The sequence below is a fragment of the Equus przewalskii genome, chromosome 5 (genome assembly GCF_037783145.1).
Source record: "Equus przewalskii isolate Varuska chromosome 5, EquPr2, whole genome shotgun sequence".
NCBI lineage: Eukaryota > Metazoa > Chordata > Mammalia > Perissodactyla > Equidae > Equus > Equus przewalskii.
In genome coordinates this window covers 26089417-26101650 of record NC_091835.1, presented here as the reverse complement: position 1 = coordinate 26101650, position 12234 = coordinate 26089417, and the positions used below count along the sequence as shown (strand labels likewise).

At 56.0% G+C, this 12234-nt stretch overlaps 1 protein-coding gene across 4 annotated transcripts in view; it reads right to left on the bottom strand.

The window, feature by feature from the left end:
* Nucleotides 1–12234, bottom strand: part of GPR35 (G protein-coupled receptor 35) — a 33975-nt gene that overhangs the window by 7704 nt on the left and 14037 nt on the right. Inside the window, exon 1 of one of the 4 annotated variants that reach the window (XM_070620236.1) lies at nt 7063–7234. The exons of 1 other annotated variant lie outside the window; for it this stretch is intronic. The gene's annotated coding sequence lies outside the window, so the exon portion shown is untranslated. Of the gene's footprint in view, nt 1–1686; nt 2205–4055; nt 4831–7062; nt 7235–12234 lie in introns of those variants that run through there. 2 more of the 4 variants (XM_070620237.1, XM_008534539.2) reach the window with 2 other exon arrangements.

Genomic DNA, 12234 nt, shown 5'->3' with positions numbered 1-12234 from the left:
ATGGCTGAACAGGGGTCCCTCGTCATACATGCCCAGTAGTTTGTGGGGGAAAGTGAAAAAGTCTAATTGCAGTCTTTAAATTTTCCCTTTTATAGTAAACTAACTGTCAGGGAGAAGGACACAAATTTTGCAAGAATTTGGGTGCACAATGAAACTTGGAAGATGTGCCCTGCTCCTGGGGCCCTCATCTCTGTCCTTTGGGGTGACCCCCAAAAAAGCTTGGGAAGGCGAGGCCCAGGGTTCAGCCCAAATGGTACGGGATCCCTGGAAGCCATTGCAGCCAGCACGAGTCCCTGCCTGCGCCCACCATCAGGACAGGGGCCACAGCTGGCCTGCTGCTCAGATATGCAGGCCCGTCACCTCCAACAGACACCCTGCGGCTGTCACCCTGGGGTGGCCCGGGCCCCCCACAGTACAGCAAGTGCTCAGAGTGCTCAGCTTCCAGGGCACCCCCCATTTCCTGCTGGGGGCGGCTGTCGTAGGGGGAGACGACACAGCAGCACCTCTGGGGCGCCGCTTCTTCCTCCAGGGTGAGATCAGTTGGCTCCCCACACGGGGAGTAGACAGCTGCCCTTGATCTGCACTGAGATATCTTCACAACCACTAGGAGAGAAATCTGTGGTTGCATTTTTGGAGGCCTGAGCACACCCCAGCCTCCTCCCAAGCCCTCCTGCTGTCTGGACAGCCCTGCTGGCCCCCCAGGATCCTGCAGCCCCTCTGAGTAGGATTTTGGACAGAGAGTGGGCACAGACCCCCATTGCCTGGGCGCCGTAGAGGTGTCTGGAGCCTGGACCCCACATTAGAAACACCCGAGGCTCCAGGCCGGGTGAGTGTGAAACACGTTTCACCAAACAGAACTCCTGGCATTAGGCACACGGAGCTCAGGCACTTTCCAGGCCAGCTTTTTAAATGCCAATCACCACCCACCAAGTTGATTCAGAGTCTCAAATGAGGTGGGAGTCCAGGCCGCGGGAGACACCGGATTTCCTCTGTAACGCTGCACACACTCATCCCCCCATGCTCATGGAGGAGGGCCCCCCTTTCCAGACAACCACCCCCCACAGAGCTCCTCTATCAGGACGCTCCCCCAAGGTCCCAAGCCGCCGCACATTCTCACCCCACTCTTAGACACCCCCACCGCAACACTCACCCTGCTCTGAGATCACATCACAGTATCACCCTACTCTTAGATACACCATCACACCCTCACTCCGCTCTGAGGCTCCCATCACAGCCCTCACCCCACTCTGAGACCCCCCCATCACAGCTCTCACCCCGCTCTGAGACCCCCCATCACAGCTCTCACCCCGCTCTGAGACCCCCCATCACAGCTCTCACCCCGCTCTGAGACCCCCCCATCACAGCTCTCACCCCACTCTGAGACCCCCCATCACAGCTCTCACCCCACTCTGAGATCCCCCATCACAGCTCTCACCCCGCTCTGAGACCCCCCATCACAGCTCTCACCACTCTGAGACCCCCCATCACAGCTCTCACCACTCTGAGACCCCCCATCACAGCGCTCTCACCACTCTGAGACCCCCATCACACCCCCAGCCCACTCTGAGACCCCCATCACACCCTCAGCCCACTCTGAGACCCCCATCACACCCTCAGCCCACTCTGAGAGCCCCCATCACACCCTCAGCCAGCTCAGAGACCCCTGGGCCCACGGTTGGCACTGACCTGCCGTCAGCCTGGGTTTCCCTGGCTCAGCCGTCTGCCTCTGAGCTGGAAGCCGGTGCAGGGACTGCCTAGAGAGCGATGGGGAAGCAGAGCTGGGGAGGGCCAGCCCCTAGGCCGGGGGACTCCTTAAGGCGGCAGGTGGCGGGCGTGCTGACGACAGCAGGGTGGGGTGATGGGCTCTCTGCTGCCCATGCCAGCCCAACCCAGGGCTGCTGGGGCGAATTTTGGCATGGGAAGTGGGCGGCCAGCGGCCACCTGTGTCAGTACCTCCAGACAGCCAGCCTGCTTACTAAGACAGAGCGTTTGTCAGGAAACCTGAGAGGGCAGGCCTAGACCACTTCCCCAGCCGTCTCCACCGTCATCTGTGGGAAGCGCCGGGCCTTCCTCAGAGCAGGGGGGTCGGGTCCCCTGCGCCTGCGCCCAGCATCCTGGAAGGGAGGCCTCACGCTCACTGTGCTACGCGCCCTCACACACACCAATGCTGCTGGGGTGACCCGCCAACATCTGTGGATGCACCCACTCACGTGGCCAGCGGCCAGCAATCAAAACCCAGACGGATCGACTTCCTGCCACTCCACTGTAGCCCGCTGGCTCTGCCTCCACCAGCTGCCCCTCCTCAAGCCTTCTTTCCAGACCACCCCTCCATCATCCAGTCTAGAATGTTCTCCACGCCCCCCACCCCCGCCCCGACTCCTCCAGGCCTTCATGGGGCATTCTCTGTGGCTAGCCTCTTCGCTCTGAGCTCAGGCTGGGAGAACCTGCTCAACGGGGTTTCCAACGCCCTTCCTGCAGACCACCCCAGCCCTGTGCACCCTGAGGGCAGGGACCCCACAGCACCTGACTACAGCATCTCTTCCTGGAGACCGCGAGGGGTCAGGAGAGATCCCATCCCACCTCTGTCCATTTACAGAGGTGGAAACTGAAGCCCAGAGAAGGGGAGTGGCTGGCCCAGGCTTTCTGACCTGGGACCAGGTCTCCCTGCCCAGAGGCCCCTGAGGAGGGGCCTGGCCTCCACCGTTCTCCTCCACAGCAGACCCAGGCACAGCCCTCCAGATCCAGGCCTGGCGGGGGTCCCATGGCTGGCTCCTCCCCTGCCTCCCCCGCTCCATCTCCGTCCAGCCCGCCTCCTGGCTCCTCTGCACCCATCTCTAGTGCCCTACCCTGTCTGGTTTCTTCACAGAACTTCTCATGAATTAAAATAGCTCTTCTTGTGTACTTAGTTTTCGCGTGTGGCCAGGACCCTGCCTGCTCTGGGCCGTGTCACAGCCTGGCACACTGTAGGGCCTCAATAAAGTGTGTGAACCAGTTGGAGGCAGCCCTGATGGGAGATTCCGGCCCCAGAGAATGAACAGGATTCTGGGCTCCCAGCAGACGCTCCATAGTCATTAAACATTAGGGCCGCAGGCTCAGAAACGCTCTGCCTGGGTGGGATGGAGCATCGGCCTCCGTGAAACCCCCCTCTACTGGCCACACTGCCGGCTGGCTCCCAGTGGAGGGATGGGGGCTGCTCAGGGCAGGGCCGGGTCCCTTCCTCAAGGCCCACGGGATGCCCAGGGTCCCAGAGGCTGGGCCACGCTGGGCAGGCTTCAGGTTCCCGACCAGGCCCATTCTTGCTATGGGGCAGCCTCAAAACCCTAGTCACAACCCTCTGCGGAGGGGGACTCCGCCGGCCTCCGCTTGGGCAGCCCTCCATCTTTGAGGCCCCCCTCCCGTGCCAGCCACGCCCTGCTGCGGTCCCACTGCCCTCTCCTGCTTCACACCTGCTGCTCCTGTGTACGGCGGGGGTCTGGGCACTGGTCTGAAGAGGATTCTCCTTGCCCCTTCCTCCTGGCCACCACCCCTCCGAATAGCTGGGTTGGAAAGAAAAGGGCTGCTGGCGAGTGAGATATGCATCACTGCCCCATCTCCATAAACCTTCATGGGAAGTGCGCCAGGGGAGGCTGAGTCACCCCAGAGGAGGCGGCCCAGAGAGCAGCCCAGGACACCCTGCGGACGCCGGGAGCTCCTGCCCCCCACCCCGAGCCCCCTCATCTGGGTGGCAGTGCCCCCCACGCCCGCCTGGGTGCCATGAGGAAACAAAGCCCTGAGGGGTGGATTCAGGACCCCAGCCTTGGAAGAGGCCAAAGGACACTGAAGACACCCAGGTAAGGGGTCCCTAGAGGCACCGCACCTGGGCTCTCCTCCCAGGGCTAAACTCTGCATCCACTCTGACCTCACTCTGTGCTCTGGTCTGCTCCCTATTCCAGCTCATCCTTGCCACCTCATGTGTGGGCACGCGCTGGACATGGCAGGAGACAGGGACCGCCCAGGGGGGTCCCTCGCACAGAGGGAGCATGCACTCACACGGGATATGCCATGCCAAACCGTACCAGCGCCTGACGGGAACCCGTGGGGGTTCACAGATGGCGAGGCTTCTTGGAGGAGGTGGCACTTGAGCTGGGCCTGGAAGGTGCGAGGAGGCAGAGATGGGAGCAGCTTCTTGGATGATGGAAGGGCATGAGCAAGGCCCAAAGAAGGCAAGCCTGTGGCCTGGGAACCTGGAGCTGGCCTGGGAGTGGAGCGAGCGGGGAAGGGAGACTGCGCTGACGCTGACGGCTCCTCTTTCACAATCTCCAGCCCAGCGCTCTGCCGGCAACAGCTGGCCGGTGGGGGAGGGCGGCTTGGCTGTCTGCACGGAGATGTGACCATCTGTGTGGGCAGAGGGGAGCGCAGCAGAGTGTCCCCCCCCACCCCCCGCCAGTCTCACCACCAGTCTCGCCACTGTGGTGGCCTTCAGAGCCTGATGGAGGTGGGTCCTCCAGGAACTGCCCCCCAGGGCCACGTGGGAGCCTGAGGCAAAAGAATGGTGGTCCCACCCCCGCCTGTCTCCACGCTGTTGATGCTTTGTTCACGCGGATTTCCGCATTAGCTTCCATGTGCTGGAATACCGCGCTGGAGGACCGGCGATCTTGATGACTGAGTTTTTGGCGGCCCCTTGCATGTTGTGCCCAAGACCAGTGCCTCACCTGCGTCACCCTGGCCCCTGCCCTATCTGGGAGCCTGGAGGGGACCAGGACCAAGGGCATTCCTGGAACCACAAGGCCTCCGGGCCCTGGGCTCGGCTATGGGCCTTGTATCCCCATGCCGCTGAGCAGAGAGGATGTGACCTTCTGTTGCTACCAGCACTTTCTGTTCCCCTCTTCGAAGAAATGAGGTATGGGAAACACCCCTCCCCCTCCCACTTTGGGAGGGGAAATGGGGGGAGGGGGAATGGGGACACCACTGTGGGGAGGGCGGATGGAGGCGTGGGGCGAGTCCCATTCGGCCCTCCTTGGCTGGCTCCTGGCCCCGCTCTCCTGCTCTCACAGCCCCTTCCAGCCTCCTCCAGGCTCCTCATGCCACACCAGCTCCTGCTTACTCTCAGGCTGGCCATTGTGCCTCCCACCTCACAGGAAAATGAGGCTCCATCCGAAGGAAACATCCTCGAACTCCACCCCAAACCTGAGCCCCTGCCGCCCCCTCCCCAGGCACTGTCTCCCACTAGCAAGGCTGCTTCTCTCCCAGCGTCCCCTGATCCTGGGGTCTTCCCTTAGCATTCAGACCTGCCTGGTCTCCCTGAGGGAGAGCCAGGATGGTGACCTCTTCCCCGGCAGCGCTGCCCGCTGGCCCTCTCCCCTCCTCCAGGGAGCCCTCTGCTGGCTGGGTCTGTGGCCCTTGGGGCCTCGCTCCCTTTGTCCCCTTGCAAGTCTGTCCCCTGCTGAGGGCAGTTAACTGAGCCCAGGCCGAGCTGCAGAGCCAGAGCAGAAGCAGCCCCCTGTGCCTGCCTCCCCGAGCACGGGCCGCACTGCGGGAGCCGCATCCAGATGTGCAGGCCTCATTTGGACAGATGCGCTGGCCCTGTTTGGACCCCAGTTGGGACCAGCTTCCTGGGGGAGGTCTTCTCCATGAGCCTACCAGCGGCGAGGGGATGACAGAAAGAACTAGCCTCTCCCCGGGCGGGACGACGGCGCTGTGGTGGGACTTTACAAAGCCCTTGTCTGCCAGAAATACACACTCAAGCGTCGTGGCCTGAGCTGACAGCGTGTCTGGGATTCCCTGGGAAGACTTGGACGGGGTGGGCGTGGGGGCTGATCCCTGTGGGCTGGGCTGGGACCTGCGTGTCTCTGCACGAGACCCTCTACTTCACCGTGCACCTGCAACTTTCCACAATGAAAAGTTCATCAACCCAGAGAAAGAGCAGTGCGGCCGTGGCAGGGTCTGAGAAGGGTGAGGCCCATTAGTTACACGGGCAGACGAGGTTGTGGTCAGCAAGGGGACACGTAGTGGGAGAGGGGCTGGCGCTGAGAGTCCAGATCGTTGGCTTGAGGTCTCCCCAACCCGTGACTTGCTCCGTGCTCGCGCCAGCCCCAGCTGCTCTGCCCGTGCCCGAGCACTCCCTCGTGGCCTGTGACTTCACGCTGTGGACTAAGTAGGCCACCGGGGTGCCACGCTCAGGCCATGGCAGAGGGACGATCACACCACGGGAAGTGGTTTGGGGTGCAGGGCAGACGGAGGCCTCCTCCTTGTGGGGTGGGGGAGGGAGACTGGGCGGGGCAGCGGCCAGTGTCTCTGTCGTCTCTGAGGGACACACAGGGACAGAGCCTCCTGCGAGAAATGCCCTGACCCCAGGCTGCAGGAGACCCACCTGCCCACCACCCACCTGGCACAGCTCCAAATCCCCTGCCATTCAAGCACCCTGGGGCCACCAGGGTCCCTCCTCTGGGAATTCTTCCAGTCCCCTGCCCTTGCAGCTGCCACTTCCCTCCCCTGAAAACCTGCCAGCCTGAGGCCGGGCTCCTTCCTGCCTATTCCCCTACACGAAAGTCACTCTGTGCCTCTGAGGCCCCACACTGCTCACTTACCCATTCATTCATTCATTCAATCATGCATGCATGCATTCAGCAAATATGACTGAGCGTGGAGGGTGCTGCTGAGGATAAGAGTGGGGGGCAGGAGGGGCCAGGGTTGAGGGATCCTCCCAGCAGCACACCCTCAGGGGCTGGCTGTGCCTAGGGATGGGGGACAAAGTGGCTTGGTTTGGGTCCACTGGTCAGGAGGGGACACGAAAAGGTCATGAGAGGTCATGAAAAGGTTATGTAGAGGGCATGAGAGGCCCTGAGGGGGTCCTGAGGGGGTCCCAAGGCTCTGCTAGTTTGGCAGTTCCCGCCTGTGGTGTCCTGGTCACGTGGCAGGGTGGGCAGCATGGGGGCAGAGGGGCTGAGGGGGAGCTCGGGGCTGCCTGCCCTGGTCCCAGCCCCACCCCCCCAGAGTCCCACCCCAGCCACAGTGCCCCTCCGTGCCCTCTCCTGCCCACTCTGTCCCCTTGGACAGCCCCTCCTCCAGCGGGCACTTGCTCACCCGACAGCTCCCTCCGCCGCCTGTTCCCTGCTTCACGCAGCCGCTCTGGGACGCTGGCGGTGGCGGTGCTGGGCCGCTGGTTCCTGCTCCAGGCAGCCTCCTTTCCCGCAGCTGTCCTCTGAGTGCTCCTCTGCCCTGCAGGCCTCCTTCCCCTTTCTCCACCTCAGACTCTGACTGCAGGCTGCTCCTCCCTCCGCCAGGCGGTCTCACCCCAGCCCCGCTCCACGGCAGCCTCAAGCACCTGCTGGGGCTCCTGTGGCCCTGCTCTTGAGCAGGGACCTTGGCCGAGGAGGCTGAGGGGCAGAGCGCATCTTGCCCGGCTTCAAAGTCAACCGTGAGGGTCCAGTAACAGAGCAGAAGAGCGAGTCTGCCCATCCCGGCCCCCAGGGCAGTGGGCCTTCAGCCTTGGCTGGTTTGAACCAGTCGGTCCAGGTTGGGTCCAAGAAGTGGGGCATTTAACCTGTGCCCCAAGAGACACTGAGGCAGCAGGTGCTCACTGCCCTTGAGAAACACTCTGCTGAGGGTCCTCCCCTTAAGCCTCCCTGGACCCCCAGCCTTCTGAGACACTTTTTCTGGAGGCTGGGCAAGATGCCAACTGATAGAGATGGGACAAAGAGCTCACAGAACAGGAAATGTAAAACGGATCCTTAAAGATACGAAAAGATGCTGTCGCGTCACCCTGACAGTTGGCTTTTCTTTTTGTAATGCAAGTGCTGAGGCATCTGTTACAAAGATGGCCACCTCAAATATGCTCTTTGCCACCCACACGAGAAAGAGCCAGCCCCCACCCCGACCTTGTTTTAGAGGTCTTGCTTGATTTCCATAACTGACCGCTGGGTTTTTTTTCTCTTTCCGTGCTTTAAATTTCCACTCTCTGTTTTAAATTCGCCAGTAAAGAGTGAGCCCTGAAAACCCTAGACCCCCACACTTGACCCCAATTTAAGAGCAGAAACCCAGGCCTATGCTGTCTCTCTCCCTGCGAGCTTGCTGTGTGGCCCCAGGTGTGCTGTGTAATTTCCAGGGCCTGTACGTAATAAGCCTTTACTTTTTAAAAGTTTCCTGATGGTTATTGCTGAAGGGCGTCTTGCAATCATAATAAGAACTTCAAAGGCTGGTCTAGCCATAACACTTGTTATTGACAGGCTGAGACCGGCACACAACAGACCCTCAATGTACTCCTAACAAGAAAAGGACAAATTAAAAGTCCATTGCAATACCGTTCCTCCCCTGTCAGATGGGCAAAATCCAAGAGTTTGACAACTATCTGGGGGGGGACAACATCCTCAGATGTTACCTGTTGACATTTAACATGGTCCGAACCCCCGTGGAGGGGATTTGGCAATATCCAGCAACGTTAGAGCCGCACTGCTCTTCGACCCAGTAATCCCACCTCTAGGGATCTATTCCACACACAGCTGGGTAGAACTCGGACAGATGCTTGACGGGCTCTTCCTCGGAGCACGGTTGAGGAGCACCAGCCTGGAAACCACTCAGGCATCTCTCCATAGAGCTCTGGTTGCATGAAGTATGTCCACCCACACCATGGAGCGCTGAGCGGGCATCAAAAGGAAGGAGAAATATCTCTATACACTACTGCGTGGCTGTCTCCAGGACATATCGCTAAGTGAACAAAAGGCTATTGATGCTTATCTATTTATGTAGGGCCAGCAGCTTATATTTTCACAAATGGAAGGATAAGCCATAAAATTTGTTTTAAATTAAATTGCTACCTATAGGGAACAGGTGGAAAGGAGGTGAAGGGAGACAGGGACAGAAATGAGACTTCTGTGAATATACCTTGGTTTGTAGATTTGGCTTTAGAACCAACGTAAATATTTACATAATTACTAAATTAAATTAAATTAAGTTACATTTGAAAAGAGTTCTTAAATTTGAAAGCAAGATGAAACTAATTAACTTGCATCATCAGTCGGTAGCATAAACCTACCAACTCTTCAAAGTGATTTTAAAATCCAGGATTTTGACTGTAGATCTGGATAGCTTGGGCACAAAAAGAATGGCAAAAGTGTTTCATTTTCTGTAAACATTTTCCAAATAATTTTAAAAGTTTTGTCTGTACACCTATATAACCCTAGGATTTTAAAAGTACATAAAAACATCTTAAACTGTTTCCAGTAATCATGACACTGATGATAGTGTTGGTATTGTTATTTTGAGATTATTGAGTTACGGGATAAAACAAATGAATAATTACGTTGGGCACTGTTGAGATTTCTGGTGTAGGGGAGAGGAGATGCAGATGTATTATCAATCAGCTCAAGTAAAAACCACATAGATCTGAATTTGAGTGAAAAGTGTCAGTATGTACTTGTACTGTGTCTTAGCTTAAAAAGAAATCTAAGTTCTCTCCACCAACAAGGCCTAAAAATAAGCACGCCTACCATCCAGACCGTGGTCTCTACATACCATTTCTCGGAAGGGGAAGAGGGCTCCTGAGAGAAGAGGATGCTTCCCGGTCTGGGTTGGGAAACATATAAGACGAGCCTGGAATAGCTTGTCACACCAGAGAACAAAGTGGATCACAGCTGTTGGCCAACGTCAGAGGGGCTCGGGAGTCAATTCAAGATTCAAGTTCACCCCTTGGGCCAAAGGTGGGATGATTTGAATATCAATAAGGAGAAGAATTTCAATGAACTTGAACACAAAAAAATGCTTAAATCCACAAAGCTGTAATTATACTTAAAAAGAAAAACCCTCAATCACTTTATGAAGTGGTCTTGCCAAAACCAAAAATGACACTTGAAGCTGATGAAGCATCTGGAGCCAACCACCCAGTGGCAGGAGCTAGAGAGGGCAGGGAACACAGTCAGTGACACTCCAGGGTGCAAGCTGCTGACTCCAGGCTGTGGGCCACTCCACAGGGCAAGGCGCCAAGAACAAGAGTCAAGAGGGCGATGAGGGGATGGAGGAGAAGCCTGGGGCTTAAGAGGCTTGACGACACATCAGTGGGTGGAGGGCGTGGATGTTATCTGGATACTTTGAGCTGCTGGTGCCCAGGTGGCCAATTAGGATGCTGAGACCAACTGCAATGGGGAAAATGTGAAGACTGACTGTGTGTTTGATTAAAGACATCTTCATTTTTTGGGTAGGTGTGGTCCTAGAATCATGCTCATGTGTTTTTAAAAGTCCTTATTGGAGGGTGACATCAGCTTCATGGTGGAGTGAGTTGTTCCCTTTGTTTCTTCCTGCTAAGTTACAATCAAATGGACACCTTTGACCAACAAAGGATTCCCTATACAGCACAACAGGACGCCTAAGAGATCCATGCAGCTATCCATCTGAAGGTGGGTGGACTGGACCCCTAGGAAGCACTGGAACTAGGGGAGCACCCCTTCCCCTTCCCCAAGTGGCAGCAATCCAGGGTCCGGAACCTCATGCAGTGGCCTTCATGATTGTGAGTGGAGGCAAGGGTGGCCCAGCTTGCACACAATGGCTGGCAGAGCAGCAGCAGCAGTGGCCAGACATGTACCAGTGTGAGAAGACAGGGCAGGGGCAGAAAAAACAGCCCCTACTCCCCCCCGCCTAGCAGTGGCAGGTGGAACCTGAGACCAGAAGGGTCAGGAACCACAGCAGAACTGGTGACCCAGCCCCCAGTAGATGCATCCCTGACACCAGCTCCACTAGCAGCAGGGGCTGCATACAAGTCCCCAGGACACCACTAGCAACAGTGACACCCATGAACCCAGCACCCCTGGCAGCAGTGCAACCAGCACCCCCAGATAACCCAGAAGCAGCAGCACAGGTGGAGCAGGTGACAGCAGCATCTGAACCCATAGAGAGCCAGTGGAGGAACACAAGCACAAGACCCAAGCGACCCTGGATGCAGCAGAAGTGCTCACAGCCTGGTGACCCTGGTGGTGACACCTGAGACTGCAGCAACATCTTAAGCAGAAAGGCCCCAGCAACCCCAGAGGCACAAGCAGTACAAGGAGGGCAGGGATGACCCCTCTGGCAGAAGCAGTGGAGGGTGAAAAGTGCAGGCTCTCACATACAACCAGAAGCAGCTCAGAACCAAAGTAACCAGAGCCTCACCCAAATAAGAAAGGTGTTTACTCCCACAGATGTGCCGGCAGAGGATCAGTTCAAGTGCCATGAAGAACTCTAGCAACACGGCAGAACAGAGAGAATGACAACTCTCCAGGAACCAAACCTGAAGTCACAGAAGACTACAGTATAACTGACAGAAAATTCAAAAAAGCTGTCATGAAGAAGTTCTATGAGTTAAAAGAAAACTCAGAAAGACAGTTCAGGGAGCTCAGGAATAAAATTAATGAACAGAAGGAACGCTTCGCCAAAGAGACTGAAGCTTTAAAGAAATGCCAAACAGAAATTCTAGATATGAAGAACACAATTAATGAAATTAAAAAAAATAATGTAGAAAGCATTAAAAATAGAGCAGACCTTATGGAGGAGAGAATTGATGAGCTGGAGGACAGAAACCTAGGAATGATTCAGGCATAGGAGGAGAGAGAACTAAGATTTTAAAAATGAAGAAATTCTGGGAGAAATATGAGACAATTAGGAAAAGTAACATAAGGATTACAGGTATTGCAGAGGGAGAAAGGAGCTGTGAGTTTATTCAAAGAAATAATAGCTGAGGACTTCCCAAACCTGGGGAAAAAAACAGACATGCAAGTACATTAAGCTAACAGAACTCCTAATTACATCAATACAAAAGACCTTCTCCAAGGCATAGAATATTAAAACTGTCAAAAGTCAATGACAAAGAGAAAATATTAAGGCCAGTAAGAGAGAAGAAAATAACCTACAAAGGGATCCCCATCAGGCTTTCAGCAGATTTCTCTGCAGAAACCTTACAGGCTAGGAGAGAGTGGAATGATACACTCAAAATACTGAAAGACAAAAACTATCTGGCAAGAATCCTCTATCCAGCAAAATTATCCTTCAGAAATGATGGAGGAATAAAGGCTTTCCCAGACAAACAGAGGCTGAGGGAGCTCATCGCCACTAGACCCACCTTCCAAGAAATGATGAAGGGAGCCCTCCTACCTGAAACAAAAAGGCAAAGGTTTACAGAGCTCAGAGCAGGGAAATGAATAGACAGACAAAATCAGAAAATTACAGGTCTCTATCTGAACAGGTTAGCAAACCCTTCTTTTCCCCCCAAAGGTCTTTTTTTTTTTTTTTTTA